Here is a 7,160-nt window from a genome sequence, read left to right as displayed (position 1 = left end):
CTGACACACAAAGCATAAGTATGAACTGAAGACTACCATGCAGCTTCCACACAGCTGTCCGTACAGACCATTGCACTGCCTGCGTTTCAGAATCTGGGGCCTCCTTGGCCCTACCCCTAACCTTAACTGTGATCCTCACCATACTCCTCAACCTAACCTCATCCCAATTCTAAAAATAACCCTACACCTGACTAGCATTCACGCATGGGCCTCCATTTCAGCCCTGAAGGGCAAACAGGGGACTAGTGTCACCTCGGCCCTATCAATGTTCCTGGCATGAACCCTCAACCTAGTTATGGCTCACTGCCGATAGTGATCCAATTCTGAAATCTGAGAGACCACACACGTGGGGTTCAGAAGAGCCGGATTCCTCAGCATGGAACGTGGAAAATGACCAGGTAATTTCCAAAGCCCAGAGGGAGCTGCACAAGGGGGTTGCTGAGGCCCAACCAAAATGTGGCCTATATCCGAGGCTGGCACTAGCCCCTAAAGATTAAGCCTGAATGGCACCCTCCCATGCGCCCTCCACTGAGCCCTCTAGGGAGACTGCTGCACTGCTTGGGTTTCAGCACCTAGGGCCTCCTGGAAACTAACCCTAACCCTAAGCATGACCCATGCCATAATCCTCAACCTAAACTTCACCCTAACTCTAATGCTAAACCTATACCTGACACGATCCGTGCATGGGCCTTAATTCAGGCCTGCATGGAGATAACACAACTGATATAGTTTCAGCCCTGCTTATGTCACTATACCGAGCCATATCTCCACCTAAGGCTTTCTCCGATGATGACCCAATTTTTAAGTTTGAGGATACCACACACATGGGGGCCAGAAGAGGAGCAGGATTACTCAGCAGGATTATATCACCATGTAATATCCAAAGCCCAGATGTCATTGCAGAAGGGGTTGCCGAGGCTAAACCAAAGAGTGGTCCACAAAGGAGGCTCGCCCTGGCACGCAAACACTAAGCACGACCCATACTCTCCCATGTGCCCTCTACTGAGCCCTCTGGGAGGACCACTGCACTGCTGATGGCTCAGTGCATGAGACCACCTGGGACGTAAACCCAACCCTAATACTTACCAGAACCTTACACATCATCCTCAACTCACTCTAAGTCTAACGCTAACCCTACACATGACGCGCACCCTGTGCATGGTCCCTCATTTAGACCTAAATGGAGATAATGGGACTAGTGTCGCTTTGGCCACACATATGTCCCTGGTTCAAAACCCATCCCTAGGTATGGTACACTCACGATGGAGATCCAATTCCTAACTCTGAGAAGACCACACACCTGGGGCCCAAAGCAGTGCAGGATTATTCAGCATGGAATGTGAAGCATAATCATATCATTCCCAATTCCCTCATGGAGCTGCACAAGGGGGTTGCTGAGGTCCAACTGAAGAGTGGCCCAAACCAGAGGCTTGCCCTCGCCTTCCCAGACAAATCCTGACCAGCACGATCCATGGGGCTTTCACTCAGCCCTTCTGGGAGACCACATCCATGCTGGAGCCTTCTGGACCTAACCCTATCCGTGACCTTAAACGTACCCCTCAACATAAAAATCACCCCTACTCTAAACATAATCATATAATTGACCCACATCCTCGCATGGGCCCTCATTGCACCACTCCAGGGAGATCACAGGACAGCTGTCACTTCAGTCCAGCTCATGCATCTTGATTGAACCCTAACTCTAGATAAAGCTCTCTCCCAATGGTCACACAATTCTTCAGTATGAGGACACCACACACATGGGGCGTCCAGAAGAGGAGCAGGATTAATGGATATCAGACATGGATTATCACCATGTAATATGCAAATCCCAGATGTAGTTGCAGAAGCAGTTGCTGAGGCTCAACCAAAGAGTGGCCCACAATGGAGGCTCGCCATGGCACTCAAAGACTAAGCATGACCGACACCCTCCCATGGGCACTCCACTGAGCCCTCTGGAGAGACCACTGCACTGCTGAGTGTTCAGCACCAGGAGCTACCTTGGATGTAACCCCAACCCTTAAAGTCACCAGAGCCATTCACATAAACCTCAACCTCACCCCAACTCTAAAGCTAACCATACACCTGACAGGAACCCTTGCATGCGCCCTCATTCAACCCTCCATGGACATAAAGAGACTGGTGTTGCTTCAGCCCTGCTTATGTCCCTTGTCCAAACCCTCACCCTAGCTATGGCTCTCTCCCAATGGGGATCCAGTTCGTAAATCTGAGAACACCACGTACACAGGGCCCAAATTCCCTGCAGTATTATTCGGTATGGAATTTGCACATCATCATGTCATTTCCACTGCCAGGATGGAGCTGCACAAGGAGGTTTCTGAGACCCAAATAAAGAGTTGCACACATAGGAGTTTGGCCCTGGCACGCAAAGACTAAGTCTGAACTGAAGGATCCCATGCAGTCTCCACCCAACCCTCTGTGGAGACAACTGCACTGCTAGGGGTTAAGCATCTGGGGCCTCCTTGGAAGTCTCCATAACACTATCCGTGACCCTCATCATAGTCCTTAACCTAAACCTCACCCCAACTCTAACTCTACACCTGACCCTCACCCATGCATGGGCTCTAATTCAGCCCTCCATGGACTTAACGAGACTGGTGTAGTTTGGACCCTGCTTACAGCCCTGGACGTAACCCTTACTCTAACTAAGGCTCTCTCGATGGTGACCCATCGAGGATACCACACACATGGGGTCCAGAAGAGGAGCAGGATTATTTGACAAAGAACATGGAATATCACCATGTAATATCCAAAGCCCAGATGTAGTTGCAGAAGCAGTTTTTGAGGCTCAACCAAAGAGTGGCCCACAGAGGAGACTCGCCTTGGAACTCAAAGACTAAGCATGACTGAAACTCTCCCATGGCCATTCACTGAGACTTCTGGGGAGAACACTGCACTGCTTGTGGTTCAGCGCCTGGAGCCGCCTGGGACATAAGCCGAACCCTAATAGTAAACAGAAAGATACACCTCAACCTCACTCCAACTCTAACGCTAACCCTACACCTGACCCACAGCTGTACATGGCCCCTGATTGAGCCCTCCACGGAGATAACAGGACTGGTGTGGCTTCAGCCCCACTTATGTCCCTTGCCCGAACCCTCACCCTAGCTATGGCTCCCTCCCAATGGGAATCCAGTTCCGCATTCTGAGAACACCACACACATAGGGCACAAACCCATGCAGTATTATTCAGTACGATATTGGAGGATCATCATGTCATTTCCACTGCCAGGATGGAGCTGCCCGAGCAGGTTGGTGAGGTCCCACTGAAGAGTGGCAGACACGGGAAGCTGGTCCTGGCCCACAAAGAATACGTCTGAACTGAAGGCTCCCATGCAGCCTCCACTCAGCCCTCCATGGAGACTACTGCACTACTAGGGTTTCACTACCTGGAACCTCCTGGGTCCTAACCCTAACACTAACCATGACCCTCACCATACCCCTCAACCAAAACATCACACCATGTCTAACCATGACCCTACTCCTGAATTGCATTCACACATAATACCTCACATCAGCCCTCCAGGGTGATCACGGGACTCGTGTAGCTTTAGCCCTCTCTATGTCACTGGGTTGAACCCTAAACCTGCTAAGGGTCTCTCCCAATGACGACCAAATTCCTAAGTCTGGTATTACCACGCATATGGGATCCAGAGACGGTGGAGTGGTACTTGCCAAGGGACGTGGAACATCACCAGGTAATTTCAAAAGCCCAGAGGGAGCTGCACAAGGGGGTTGCTGAGGCCCAACCAAAGAGTAGCCCACAGCTGAGGCAGGCCCTAGGTCCCAAGACTAAGACTTCCCGGCACACTAACATGCATCCTCAACTCAGCCTTCCAGGGACACCACTGCACTGCTTGGGGTTTAGAATCTGGGGCCTTCTTAGACCTACCCCTACCCCTAATCGTGACCCTCACTGTACTCCTCAACGTAAACCTTACCCCAACTCTAATGCTAACCCTACACCTGACCCTCACCCACTCACGTGCCATCATTTATCCCACAATGAAAGTAATGTGGCTGGTGAGATTCCGCCCTGCTTTTCTCCCTGGAAAGAATACTGACTCTAACTAAGGCTCTCTCCCAATGATGGCCCATTTCTTAACTCTGAAGATACCATACACATGGGGTCCAGAAGAGGAGATGAACTACTGGGCATGGAATGTGGAATATCACCATGTAATATCAAATGTACAAATGGAGTTGCAGAAGGGGTTTGCTGACAGCAAAGAAAAGAGTGGCCCACAAAGGAGGGTCGTCCTGGCACTCAAAGGCAAAGCATGAGAGACACCCTCCTATGTGCCCTCCTGAGCCCTTGGGGGAGACCATGCACTGCTGGTGCTTCAATGCCTGGAGCCACCTGGGATATAAGCTCAACCCTAATAGTGACCAGAAACATACACATCAACCTCAGCCTCAACCCACCTCTAACTTTTACCCTACACCTAGCCTGCACCATGCATGGGTCCTCATTCAGCCTTACATGGAGATAATGGAACTGGTGTCTCTTCGGCCATGCGTATATCCCTGGATCGAACCCCCACCCTAGCTATGTCTCTCTCCAATGGGAATGCACTTCCTAACTCTGAGAGCACCACACACATAGGGCACAAACACCTGCACTACTGTTCAGGATGGAATTGGAACATCATGATGTCATTTCCACTGCCGGGATGGAGGTGCACAAGGAGGTTGCTAAGGCCCAACTAAAGAGTTGCACACAAGGGAGTTTGGCCCTGGCACAAAAAGACTAAGTCTGAACTGAAGGCTCCCATGCAGCCTCCACTCAGCCCTCCATGGAGACCACTGCCCTGTTAGGGGTTCAGCATCTGGGGGCTCCTTGGACCTACCCTTAACCCTATCTGTGACCCACATCATAGTCCTCAACCTAAACCTCACCCCAAATCTAACGCTAACTCTACACCTAACCCTCACACCCACATGGGCCCTCATTCAGCCCACCATGGAAATAACGGGACTGGTGTAGCTTCAGCCCTGATTTCGGCCCTGGAATGAACCCTTAGTCTAACTAAGGCTCTCTGCCAATGAAGACCATTTGTTAAGTCTGAGGATACCACACACATGGGTTCCAGAAGGTGAGCAAGATTACTCAGCGTGGAAGGTGGAATATCACCCATGTAATACCCCAAACCCAGATGCGGTTGCAGAAGGGGGTTTCTGAGGCTCAACCAAGGAGTGGCCCACAAAGATGGCTCACCCTGGCCCACAAAGACTAAGCATGACTGACACCCTCCCATGTGCCCTCCGCTGAGCCCTCCGGGGAGACCACTGCACTTCTGTGGATCAGCAACTGAAGCCACCTGGGAAGTAATCCCAACCCTAATAGTGACCAGAAACATACACATCAACCTCAACCTCAACTCCAGCTCTAACGCTAACACTACACCTGACCCGCACGAATTCATGGGCCCTCATTCAGCCCTCCATGGAGACAACAGGACTGGTGTCGTTTTGGCCCATCTTATATCCCTGGGCCAAACCCTCACCCTATCTATGGCTCCCTCCCAATGGGTATCCGGTTCCTATCTCTGAGAACACCATGCACATAGGGCCCGATCCCTACAGTATTGTTCAGATTTGAATCAGAACATCATCATGTCAATTCCATTGCCGGCATGGAGTTCCACAAGGTTGCTGAGGCCCAACTGAAGAGTGACACACATGGGAGGCGATCCTGGCATGAAAAAACTAAGTCTGAACTGAAGACTCCCATGCAGCCTCTACTCAGCCCTCAGTGGAGACAACTTCTCTGCTAGGGTCTCACTGCCTGGAACCTCCTGGGTCCTACCCCTAACACTAACCGTGATCCTAAACATGCCCCTCAACTTAAACTTCATACCAACTCTAACCATAACCCTACAACCATAAACCTACACGACACAGGGCCTTGTACATAGTGAGTACTCAGCACACACATGTTGAATCAATGAATGCATGCTCTGAAGTCAGACCTCTCAGATAACCATTCCACCTCCACCACTTAAGGGCTTTGTGATTGGGCAAGTTATTTAATCTCTTAATGTTTCTTTGATATTAAAAAAGTGTACCAGAATCCTTAATGAATTAGGGAGTTGTGAGGAGGAAATGAGCTTGCACATAGTAAGGGTTCATTTAGTAGGAGATTGGCAGCAGCAGCAGCAGAAGCAACATTCACAAGCATCATTTTCTGTCACACACAGTTAGGGCCACAATACCCTCTGGTGACCACACAGTGTAAATGCACATGCACATGCACTTTGCCCTCCCTCCACCCTAGGTGGGAGGCTGGGGAGATATGGCCCGGAAAATCTTTTTCCTGCACCTGCCTTCCAGGAGCCCAGACATAGCCATGATGCCCTCTGTGTCCTCGTCCCCACCTCCCTTTGAATTGGGTCCAGCTGCTCAACACAGCTGATTAAGCTACGGCCAGATATTCCATCAGGGCATTCTCCACCTCACTGGCCCGATTCAGCACCTGGAGGATCAATGACTCCTTCTCGGTTTCTGAGCAGCTGGCAGGGCTGGGTGACCCAGGCCATCAAGTGTCATATTTTGGAATGTCACATCTTACTTTTGTATGTAGGATAACTATCTCAGGGAGCCCAGATACCTGTGTCCTGCCTCTGTCTTGGGCCCCATATATGAAGAATAGACACTCCATGTAGTAAATATGACAGTTACTGGGCACCTGGCTGGCTGAGTGGGTGAAGCATCCGACTTCAGATCTGGTCATGACCTAGCAGGTTGTGAGTTTGAGCCCTGCATTGCATTCTGTGTTGACAGCTCAGAGCCCGGAGCCTGCTTTAAATTCTGTGTCTCCCTCTCTTTCTGCCTCTTCTCCTCTCACACTCTATCTGTGCCCTCTCAAAAATAAATAAGCATTTAAAAAAAAGAAACACGATAGTCACATGCTCCCCAAAGTTTCTTACCTCACTGCCTCTGGTCAGGGAAGAGGACACATGTTTAGTCCTCCCTGAGCTCTGGGGCTTCATCTGAAACCTTCAGGAAAGTTCTGCATCCTACTCCTCATTATATGAGCATGTTTTAGGAAAAAGAAGAAAAGACTCTCTATTGTCTAAATATACATGGAAATGGGGTGCTGTAGGATAATGTAAACTTTTTCCTAGAAAAATCACTTT

Source organism: Panthera tigris, chromosome E3, assembly GCF_018350195.1.
Source record: "Panthera tigris isolate Pti1 chromosome E3, P.tigris_Pti1_mat1.1, whole genome shotgun sequence".
Classification (NCBI taxonomy): Eukaryota; Metazoa; Chordata; class Mammalia; order Carnivora; family Felidae; genus Panthera; species Panthera tigris.
The sequence above is the reverse complement of the archived record's forward strand: the minus strand, read 5'-3'. Positions refer to the sequence as shown.